We start from the raw sequence: 12,489 nt of genomic DNA on the forward strand, positions 1-12,489 counted from the left end.
AAGAAACTAATTAATTCTCTTTCCTAGACTAAAGGGCCATCATTTCATATAAGGAATGGTGCTACTGTCCTGTACCCATGATCTTGATATTACAAACAGAATCAAGAAATGGTTGATGGAATTATCTAGAAGTCTGGGGCCACACTGGATCTCTGCTAATCTGAAGTTTCTCTTTCTGATACCCTTACATTACATTACGTATCAAGGGTTTTTACAAGGTTAAAAGCCAATTCGTTCTGTGGACAAAAGGGGACTCACCTGATATAAAGGGAAGGAAATGTATTTCCTCTCTCTCTCTCTCACACACACACACACGCACACACGTAAAATTAAGATCTGTGTTTACAACTGGTAATAATAATGTAGATATTCTTGTTGTTTCTAGAAATAGAGAATTTCTACTGCCAACAAGGCAGTTATAGTCATAGCATGGTTTTACCCTATCCCAACAAAAATCATTTACTATGCACTTCCCTAATTTATTGAAAGCCGTGCTGCTTAGCCCACAGTATAGAGCTGCATTAAGAATGTGTGTTCTCGGCTGGGCAGGGTGGCACATGCCTGTAATCCCAGCACTTTGGGAGGCTGAGGTGGGTGGATCACCTGAGGTGGGGAGTTCAAGACCAGCCTGATCAACATGGAGAAGCCCCGTCTCTACTAAAAATACAAAAAATTAGCTGGGCATGGTGGCACATGCCTGTAATCCCAGCTGCTCTGGAGGCTAGGGCAGGAGAATTGCTTGAATCCAGGGGCCAGAGTTTGCGGTGAGCCGAGATCACGCCATTGTATTCCAGCCTGGACAACAGGAGCGAAACTCCATCTCAAAAAAAAAAAGAATGTGTGTTCTCCATGGACACAGGGGAGGGGAACGTCACACATCGAGGCCTGTCAGGTGATGGGGTAGGGTAGGGATAGCATTAGAAGAAATACCTAATGTAGATGACGGGCTGATGGGTGCAGAAAACCACCATGGCATGTGTATACCTATGTAACAAACCTGCACATTCTGCACATATGTTACAGAACCTAAAATATAATAATAATAAAGAATGTGTATTCTCAAGCCAGCTCTTTCACCTGCTATCTTGCCATCTTGGATAAGTTGCTCTGCCTCTTTGCACCTCAGATTTCTCATCTCTAAATGAAGAATGACCTCATAGGGATGATAAGAGGAATATATGAAGTCATAGCTGTAAACTGCTTGGTACAGTGCCTAACAGAAATGGCTTACTAGCGCTCAACAAATATTAAGGAAAGGAAAAAAAAGAGACAGAAACTCCTGTGATTCTGTTATTAAAATTAGGGCTTATCTATTAGGGACAAGTTTAATTGCCTGCAGCATTGATCTTGTCTTCTTTTTTTTTTTTTGGCCAAAATTTAGTCAGAAAACTGAACATGGGAAATGTTCTAATCTGTGCTTGAGTCATAATAAGTACAAAGAAAAAGCAATGGTTGATTATGAATCATAAGAAATCAGCCTGTGTGCCACTTTAGGAAACGTGAAATATTTTGAGGTAAACAAAATTAAACCATGTGGCTTTATATGTTACATGTTAAAGCAGTAGCCAGAAATAATGAGTATGTGTCTCTTTCACATATAACTGGGTAGCAAATATAATAGGTTCTAGGAAGAATCCTGTTTGCGGCTTTAGAAAAATGTTTTCTGATAATTCTTTGTCTTTTGCTGCCATACTAACCCTTTAGTTTGTTTAAGAAAGGGAAAAATAGAAGTTAGTGAATTGATAATTATCATGTATTAAGCACTTACTACATGTTTTACACAGTGATAAGCACTTCAGCTACCTGACTTCATATAGTCTTAATAACACAGAGAAAAATATTATTAGATCCATTTTATCTATAGAGCTTAGGGTTGGTACCCAAGATCATATATCTAAAAATTTGCAGAGCTAAGATTTAAAACCAGGTCAAACCTAGGCCCTTCACTACTGTGCCATATATTTCCCCCTGACAATTATGAAGTATTGAGAGTTAGTACTGTTGACAGTCCAAATAATTTTCTAGCTGGAAAAGATGAAGTGCCCTCACTTCTATATTATATAGGTAAAATATTAGTTTAAAAAAAAACTTTCTAAGAAGTACAAAAAAAGAATATATATATGAAATTAAAAGAAAGTAAATACATTTTAAATTAAAAATGACTATGTAGATTTAAAGTAGCTAATGTCTTAAATTAAAAATCGTATTTTATCTTTTTCCAAAACAGGAATCACTCTGAGAAAAGTTGTATATTATAGAAACATTGCAAAAAGAAAACACCAAACATAACAAAACCCAATAAATTGACAGAAACCCACCTTAATAGTGGTTATTCCAAGGACCTTCATGGCATTTATGAGTATCGATTTGAAAACATTTGGTTAGAAATATTGAAATTATCAATATAATACAGACACAAATTTCATTCAAATGACAGACATGAATAAAAAGCTAGCAATCTCCCCCCACTATCCTTCCCTGAGTAAACAATTCTGAAGTGTACCTTCACGTTTTTATATTTATATTAAAATATATAAAGAATATGTATAAGGCTAAGTTGTACTATGAAATGTTTTCCATTCTACTCCTGTGCTTTTTAGACTTAAATATAATATAGATTTTCTTTTAAGACAATAATTCAAATCCTAGCAGTGATTCTCAACCCTTGTGCACATTAGAATTTCTAGAGGAGCTTGAAAAAAAGACATTGCCAGAGTGCCACCCCCAGAGATTCCGGTTTAATTGGCCTGGGTGGGGCTGTGTTATCAAGCTCCCCAGTTCACTCCGATGTGTAGCTAGTTAGAACCACTGATTTAAGCAGTTAAAACAGATTGCAAATGCCAGCTACATGCCTGAATTGTCCTGGTATGTGCTTTCCCAGGAAGGCCTTCTGCTGAGGTCACACCAGTGCTTGATTGGGGGAGCTCAGGAGGGCCCAGTTACCTTTTTAAGTCTCCTCTATAAGGTCAACTCTCAGGTAGGAAATGTGTTTCATCTTAAAACATGTTAGAGACAGTCATATGATTGCAAAAAGTGCTACTAGGGCCAGGAATTTCAGAGGCCACGTAAATAACAGTGTGTTCTAGGCTGGGTTAGTTCTGGCAGCTGAGTTTGACTAAGCTGCAGAGATTTGTCCTTACCTGCAGATGGAGGCTTCCCTAATGGAGCATCACAGGAAGCCACACCCAGAACTTGTTTCTCCTCATCTGGCAGAGGCACCATCTAAGTGGGTGCAGGAACTTGTTTGGCTTCTCTTGGTCTGAGAGAATTTTCAAGCCGACCAACCAGCTCCCTGTGTCTGTACTGGTGAGCTCTTCACTAATAGTCAACCATTTGCATGATCATTTAGTTTTCTTCACTCTTGCTGCACATTTGAGAAACATTTGAGAGAATGGAAGCTAGAGGCACAATATGGAGAGTTGTGGAAGGTTTTGCCTTCCTTTTTATATTTGTTTCAATGGGATAAAACAGGCAGCCAGGATTGTTAGGTTTTGTTCTGAGTTACTGGTTCAGCCTTCTCTAAATGGCTTTTCGCCTTTCCAAATTAGACATTTTGAGAAACCTGACAGGTTGTTGAAATTTATTTAGGAGTTAAAAAAAAGTTGTGAGTTTTAAGCAAACGGACCTTGGCAGGTGTATGAACTAAAGCCACATTATCCTGAATAAGGGAACGGAAGGGCAAGGAGTGAGAAAAACGACCAAATCGGAATTGTAATCATTTTCCTAATTTCTAGTTATAAAAACAGTCACATTTTATTTATTTAGTTAGTTAGTTATTTAGTTAGTTTTAGTTAGTGGTAGGGTCTCACTAGGTCGTCCAGGCTGGAATGCAGTGGCGCAACATTTTTAGATTTGATCTCTTTTACCCTCCAAAAAATAATTGTACAGTGTTCCACGTTTAGCGAAAGCAGTGAATTGTTAGAATTGCAGCAAAACAAAAAAACCAAACCGTCAACCGCGGGCAAACCGTACTTGGAAGGTGAAAGTCAGAGGTGAGACTGTAAGGACTCTGGGTCACTGGGGCATCTGCGCTGAGCCGAAGGGCAGCCCCGTCAAACAGCTGGAGCTGGGAGCCGGGCAGCGGCGAGGCCCCGCCCCTGCTGCGTCACGGAGGGCGGGGCGGCGGGCGCTCGGCGGTGAGCGGAAGCCGGGGCTGCTCCGGAGCCCGGCGGAGACTGGAGGAGGAGCGCAGGGAGAAATAGGTCGCAAGCTCGGCACAGGCTCTGGCGCCGGCTCCGGCCGCTGAGTTTGGAAGATGTCTGAGAAGTGATTTTTTTCCCCTTGGAAGGCAGATGGCTGGCGTGGAAGCACAGCCCGCTTTGACTCTTCGGATTTGTGTTTGGCTCTTTTCTTGCACTTCGAGACCCGTGATCATCATGCTGTGATGTGTGCGGAGGGAGGAATTGGTAAGAGTGAGACGGCGAATCCCTTTGACTGTCCCAGCCTTCTGCTTCACCCGCTTTTCCTCTTTCTGTTTCTCTGTCCTGTTTCTCCCTGCTCCACTGCCCCAGTCGTGTTTGGAGTTGATGACATGGCTCAAAACTACAGTTTTGGGCTGTTACTGAGCTTAAAAAAAAAAAAAATTAATCATTTGATGTTAAAGGGGAATTTTAAAATCTGTTTTAAATGCTGGATTTTGTAAAATGGTACGCTATGCACACGAGGGCACGTACGGGCATGCACACATACACAGACACACACACTCTTTTGTCATCCTGTTGTGAAATCAGCAGTTTAAAGAAATTTTGGCTATCTGCCTCAAAGGTGATGAAAAGAGAAAGTGTTGAAGATTTAGCCCAGCAGATTGATTCCTTAGGAGAAAGGTGTTTGTATTGGAGCTTGCTCAGAAATATTTTTCAAAGGAGTGCTACAAAGAAGCCCCCATACTTCCCTCAAAACACTAACTTTAACGAAGCAGTTATTTGGGGCACCCTTTATTTTATATTATAAAACACATAGTTTTAATTTACTACATACAGCAGAGAGACATCAGTTGGTTAGGGAATGGTTGGTTATTTTGGCGTCTGGGACCCAAAATAACCAACCTTTAGAAAGATATGTTTTAACTGCCCTTATCACACTAGCTCAGGTATTTAAAATGTGATATAATAAAATCAAAGTTTCTTCTTGCGTTTTTTTCATGCTGGTTCTAAGCAAGGGGAAAAAACAAGTCTGTATGGACAGAGCAAGCCTCTAACTCAAAATCAACCTTGAAAAATCCATCAACAAGGATAAGGGCTCCTCACCCACCAATATTTACTTGTATCGGCCTTTAAATCAGCTGGGTCACATTTCTGTGAAGAATAGCATCATCAAAAACCATTGCTGACTTTTGAAGAGCAAAATTCATCGCAACGGAGTAGTTCATTCAGTGCTGCAGCAAAAGCCTCTCACCCCAATCCACCTCAAAAAGTATTAACTGCTTCTTCTGGACTGTTTTCTATTCTCATTACAAATACGTATCTTATACCTACATTGAGATAGTTTGTTTTTATTAAAATGAGGTGATTTTATACATTCGGAAAAATAACTTAGAAACATTTTAAGGTTTGCGGGAGTTTAAAAAATAACACTACAACTGCTAATTTAACATTCATTAAATTGGATGAAAAAGATGGAGAATGTAAGTGCTCTAAACCAAGATGTGGGGAGTTTTGACCTTGGCTTGGCAAAACCTGAATACTTTTCATACTTAGTGATTAACTAGAACTGGATAGGATATCATTTATTTTGCTATTGTCAGTAAAATGAAGGAAAACGCTAAAAAAAGATTATAATTTATAATAGAACAGAGATTAGTCACCTGTCACACAAATATACTTTCTAGAATTCATTTTTTTATTAAGGATTAAAAAATATACACATGTTCAAGCCTTCAATTACATGTTTTCTTTATTGTCTGATATAGTTGGAAGTAGTTCTTCTAATGAAGGAAGATCAAAGAAAATACTACAAGTAGGATTGTTTGAGAATTCTCACAGCACAATGCATTGATAAATATAAATTTAATAGTGCTTGAAATAAAGGATAATTGATTTATCAACTCTAAGAACAAATATATGTGTGCTGGATCATATCACTATTCCTGGTCAGCTATTCCTTCTTTATTTTCTTAGATAAATTTATTTCATTTCAGAAATCATTTTAGCCATAGAAACAATACTTTTTTTTTTATTGCTTTGCTAAATAAGTACTAATAGTGATGCTAGTTTTGTGAAAGAGTTGTGGCCTTAATGGTATCTTTTTTTATGCTGCTCAATAAAAGGTATATCAATACAACTGTATGAGGCAATTACATGGTCATATGTATTAAAATATGTGAATTGTGTGCCAGGCACACTGGCTCATACTTGTAATCTCAGCACTTTGAGAGGCCGAAGCAGAAAGATCCCTTGAGCTCAGGGGTTCAATACCTTCCTGGTCCTGTTTTGCTCTCATCTCTACAAAGAAAACACAAAACCTGTGAATGTTCATAGCCTTTTATTATGTGATCTTGGGTCTAAAAATATAGCCTAAGGAAATAATGTGAATTGCATATGAAGATTTATATATGTGTTTATTACCATCTTATCTGTAATACAAAAAATGGAATCAAAGCCCAGTAACAAAATATTTAAATCAGTTAGTGCAGTTTGTATATCTATATTAATAAAACTCAGTTATAAAAGTTTTTTTTTTAGTTGAATGACTTGGAAATATACTTGCAATGTACTCAGTAAAAAAGCAAAATGTAATATGTGTAAAACATAATTTTGAAATAAATACATAAAATTCATTTAATCAAAAATATTTATTGAAGATTTTTGCATCTATGTTCATCATAGATATTGGCCTGTAGTTTTCTTTTATTGTTGAGTCTCTGCCGGGTTTTGGAATCAGGATGATGTTGGTCTCATAAAATGATTTGGGAAGAATTCCCTCTTTTTGTATTGTTTGGAATAGTTTCAGAAGAAATGGTACCAGCTCCTCTTTGTATGTCTGGTAGAATTCAGCTGTGAACCCATCTGGACCTGGGCTTTTTTTGGGTGGTAAGCTCTTAATTGCTGCCTCAACTTCAGACCTTGTTATGGGTCTGTTCAGGGTTTCGGCTTCTTCCTGGTTTAGGCTTGGCAGGAGGCAAGTGTCCAGGAATTTATCCATTTCTTCCAGGTTTATTAGTTTGTGTGCATAGAGTTGTTTGTAATAATCTCTGATGATGGTTTGAATTTCTGTGGAATCTGTGGTGATATCCCCTTTATCGTTTTTTATTGCATCTATTTGGTTATTCTCTCTTTTCTTTTTTATTAATCTGGCTAGTGGTCTGTCTATTTTGTTGATCTTTTCAAAAAACCAGCTCCTGGATTTATTGATTTTTTGAAGGGTTTTTTGTGTCTCTATCTCCTTCAGTTCTGCTCTGATCTTAGCTATTTCTTGTCTTCTGCCAGACTTTGAGGTTTTTTGATCTTGCTCCTCTAGCTCTTTCAGTTTTGACGATAGGGTGTCAATTTTTGATCTCTCCTTGTTTCTCATGTGGGCACTTATTGCTATATATTTTCCTCTAGAGACTGCTTTAAATGTGTCCCAGAGATTCTGGTATGTTGTGTCTTCATTCTCGTTGGTTTCGAAGAACATCTTTATTTCTGCCTTCATTTCATTGTTTATCCAGTCAACATTCAAGAGCAAGTTGTTCAGTTTCCATGAAGCTGTGCGGTTCTGAGTTAGTTTTTGAATTCTGAGTTCTAACTTGATTGCACTGTGGTCTGAGAGACTGTTTGTTACGATTTCCGTTCTTTTGCATTTGCTGAGGAGTGATTTACTCCCAATTATGTGGTCAATTTTAGAGTAGGTGTGATGTGGTACTGAGAAGAATGTATATTCTGTGGATTTGGGGTGGAGAGTTCTGTAAATGTCTATTAGGTTTGCTTGGTCCAGGTCTGAGTTCAAGTCCTGGATATCCTTGTTAATTTTCTGTCTGGTTGATCTGTCTAATGTTGACAATGGGGTGTTAAAGTCTCCCACTATAATTGTGTGGGAGTCTAAGTCTCTTTGTAAGTCATTAAGAACTTGCCTTGTGTATCTGGGTGCTCCTGTATTGGGTGCATATATATTTAGGATCGTTAGCTCTTCTTGTTGCATTGATCCTTTTACCATTATGAAATGTCCCTCTTTGTCTCTTATGATCTTTGTTGCTTTAAAGTCTAATTTATCAGAGATGAGAATTGCAACTCCTGCTTTTTTTTGCTCTCCATTTGCTTGGTAAATCTTCCTCCATCCCTTTATTTTGAGACTTTGTGTATCCTTGCATGTGAGATGGGTTTCCTGGATACAGCACACCGATGGGTTTTGTCTTTTTATCCAATTTGCCAGTCTGTGTCTTTTGATTGGGGCATTTAGTCCATTTACATTTAGGGTTAATATTGTTATGTGTGAATTTGATACTGCCATTTTGGTGCTAGCTGGCTGTTTTGCCCTTTAGTTGAGCTGGTACTTGTTGTTCCTTTATATGTGTAGAGCCTCTTTCAGGAGCGCTTGTAGAGCTGGCCTGGTGGTGACGAAATCTCTGAGTACTTGCATGTTCCCAAAGGATTTTATTTTTCCTTCACTTATGAAGCTTAGTTTGGCTGGATAGGAGATTCTGGGTTGAAAGTTCTTTTCTTTAAGGATGTTGAATATTGGCCCCCATTCTCTTCTGTAATGAAAAATATTTATTAAGCTGTTACTCTAAGTCATTATCTTAAATTAATAAGGATTGAACAAGATTAATGCAATTTCTGTTTGCATACAAGTTTCTTTTATATCAATGGGTATATCCATTAATATATTCTTCCTAACCCGCAAAAAATGTATTCCTAGGTGGTAGAGTTACAGCTTGATTTTCTTTTTTATATTTTTCCTAATATTCCAAAATCTTTGAAATCAACTATTATTTTTGTAACAAAATACCTCTTTCAAAAAATCACCAGAAATACCATAAGCAAAAAAAAAAAAAAAAAAAAAGACAAATGCTAAGCTCTGTATTTTACGTACTCCCTTTCAAAAGATATTATCAGGCACTGGAGTCTGTTGGGGGGAACTAGGGGAAGGACAGAGTGGGGGTGGGGAGTTGGGGAGGGATAACATGGGGAGAAATGCCACATATAGGTGATGGGAAGGAAGGCAGCAAACCACACTGCCATGTATGTACCTATACAACAATCTTGCATGTTCTTCACATGTACCCCTAAACCTAAAATGCAATAAAATATATTTTTTAAAAAGATATCATATAAAGCAGTGAGAGATTGCTATGGTCTAAATGTTTGTTCCCTCTCTTTCTGAGTTCCTATGTTGATTCCTAGTCCCCAGTGTGATGGTAGTAGGAGGTGGAGCCTTTGGAAGGTAATTAGATTATGAGAAAGGATTCCTCATGAATGGAATTAGTGCCTTCAGAAAAGAGGCCACAAAGAGCTGCCTTGCCCCGTCCACCATGGGAGGATACAGTGAGAAGGTGTCACCGATGAATCAGAGAATGAGCTCTCACCAGACACCATATCTTCACCTTGATGTTGGGCTTCCCAGCCTCTAGAACTTTAGGAAATAATTTTCTGTTGTTTACAAATCACCTAGTTTATGGTAATTTGTTATAGCAGCCCAAATGGACTAAGGCAGAGAGAGTTGAATACTGCTATACATATGATCCCCAATGAGAAATAGATGTAAATAGGCAATTCACAAAAGACAGAAAACTTTAATTGTCCAAGGTTGGGGTAGGGGAGATGTTAACCTCCCAATAATCAAAGTATATCAGCATAGCGATAAGTCGCCATATTTTCACATGTCACATTAACAAATGTGGACAACAAATCAAAATGTATCATTTTGTTGGGAAGACTATTCAGTATTATGGGAAAATGTTCATGATATGGAAAAATGTTTATGATATAAGAAGTGGATAAAAACAAGTTACAATAACAGATGCTGGAGAGGATGTGGAGAAATAAGAACACTTTTACACTGTTGGTGGGAATGTATTATTTCAATCTTTGTGGAAGACAGTGTGACGATTCGTCAAGGACCTAGCAATAGAAATTCCATTTGACCCAGCAATCCCATTACTGGGTATATATCCAAAGGATTATAAATTATTCTATTACAAAGACACATACACACGTATGTTCATTGTGGCACTGTTTACAATAGCAAAGAGCTGGAATCAACCCAAACGCCCATTGATGATAGACTGGATAAGGAAATTGTGGCACATATACACCATGGAATACTACACAGCCATAAAAAGCGATGAGTTTGTGTCCTTTGTAAGGACATGGATGAATCTGGAAACCATCATTCTCAGTAAACTGATCAAACACTGCATGTCTTCACTCGTAGGCGGGTGTGGAACAATGAGAACACATGGACACAGGGAGGGGAGCATCACACACTGGGGTCTTTTGGGGGGGAAAGGGGGAGGGACAGCGAGTGGGTAGGGAGGTTGGGAAAGGATAACATGGGGAGAAATGCCAAATATAAGTGATGGGGGGATGGAGGCAGCAAACCACATTGCCATGTATGTACCTATGCAACAATCCTGCATGTTCTGCACAGGTACCCCAGAACCTAAAGTGCATTAAAATACATATATATATATGTGTGTGTGTGTGATATATATGAATTCTTTTTTCAGTAAGCCCTACTTTTTCCAAAGAATTATTATTTGAGGTTATCCTTTAAAAAATAAAAAATAAACACAGTTTCCATCCTTCTTACCTGTATTCATATTACCTTTTCTAAAATCTATAAATCTCTTCCGTTAGGTTTCTAAACATTTCCCAAGGCTCACTTATAGTACTTCCTTTTCTGCAAAGCATCTTCTCCCTTTCTATCCTCTGATCTCAGATCATGCTTTCTCATAGGACTTTCTATTTCCCTGAATACATATACTTCACGATTATCTTAATTTTATCTTTTTTATTTAATTGAATACTTGACCTGTTCTGGGACTCATTTTTTCAACCCCAAAGTACCCAGCACCATGCCTAGGACAAGGTAAAATAAACTAGAAGGCAGATGATAATTTTGTCTGTTTTGTTCCCTGGTTTATTTCCAGTATCTATAACAATGCCTGGCATATAGTAGGAGTGCAAAAAATATTGGTTGAAAGATTAAAATTATTGAGCACCTTCAGTGTGTTAAGCACAGTGCATTATTTAATAAATCTCTTCACCAAATTGTGTGAGGTAGTGATATTATTTCCATTTTACAGATTGGGAAACTGATGCTCAGGAAGGCTAAAAGCTTGTGGTCAAAAGCCAGCTGTCATTCTGTTTGCCAAACTTGTGTTCATTCTGCTAATTGCATATATGCTATTTGTTGCTGTTTTGAAAATAGCTAATTATTATATTACCAGTACTTATGCAAAATAAATGTAGTGTGAGGGATAGTACCATTGAGTAAATTATTGGCATGGAGTATTTATCATGAATGTATTTTATAATTCCAATGAAGATCAACTTGTTTTTAATACCATTTATAGTTTTGATCTGCCTCTTATTTGTGTTTATATACCATACTTGGTAATACTTATAGGCCTCAGGTACAGTTTAACCATATATGTTGAGACAGTGTAAGTAATTGACATGTATAGTCCATGCTTTCAATCAATTAAATCATATGCTGAAGTAATTTTTAACCACTGTGAAATGATACTTCTCTGTATAATAATCATAATATATTAATATTATAATTCATCCAGTAGCTTCCAAAAGAAAGTCTCTACATTTTAGAAATTAATTAAATTTCTCATCTGTCAGACCAAATTTTCCTTTTTATTGTTGAAACAAAATAACTGATGTTAATACCTATCTGTCTTCGTCACATATCCAGTAATATGCTATATTCTTTAAAGAAAATAACACAATATAACTCAAAATTTTAGTGTCTAATATGCTTATTTGCCTCATATGTATAGCTTGAGCTAATAATCTGTGAGAGACCTTTAGAAAACCTTTGACGTAGCCTATTGATAAAACCTTTTGATCTTAACAGTTTTTTTCAGGGGCTAAATTCTTTCCATTTCAGCTACAAATAATTCTACTTTCCTATTCATTATTCTTTTTATCTCTTACCTTTTCTCTTTCTTTTAAGTATATTATTTTCCTTTGCTTTTTAAAAACCTCTGTGGTTACTCATACAGAAAATAATTGCTTTATTTCTTGTATATAGGAGCAGTAGTTTAATTATTTAAACAATAATATATGCATCATTGGTATGGGAAAGATTAGCTGCATAAAAATAATATTTAATGATAATGACTTTATGGGGAAAATACACAGTCCCTGACTTCTGATAATTCAACTTATGATTTTTCCACTTTATGATGATGCAAAAGAGATACACAGTTAGTAGAAATCGTATTTCATGTTCCCAAACATCATTCTTTCGCTTCCAGTATAGTATTTAGTAAAGTGCATGAGATATTTAACACTTGATTGTAGGCCTTGTGGTAGATGACTTTGTCCAACTGTATGCTAA

At 37.1% G+C, this 12,489-nt stretch overlaps 1 protein-coding gene across 1 annotated transcript in view; it reads left to right on the forward strand.

Annotated features, from left to right (window-relative positions):
• Window positions 1-4,114: 4,114 nt before the first annotated feature.
• The window catches only part of ATP10D (ATPase phospholipid transporting 10D (putative)), a 106,308-nt gene continuing 97,933 nt past the window's right edge, over window positions 4,115-12,489 (forward strand). Inside the window, exon 1 of the mRNA XM_032274098.1 lies at window positions 4,115-4,406. The gene's annotated coding sequence lies outside the window, so the exon portion shown is untranslated. The remainder of the gene's footprint in view (window positions 4,407-12,489) is intronic.

The sequence above is a fragment of the Sapajus apella genome, unplaced genomic scaffold (genome assembly GCF_009761245.1).
Source record: "Sapajus apella isolate SASKATOON/1434 unplaced genomic scaffold, GSC_monkey_1.0 scaffold5, whole genome shotgun sequence".
NCBI lineage: Eukaryota > Metazoa > Chordata > Mammalia > Primates > Cebidae > Sapajus > Sapajus apella.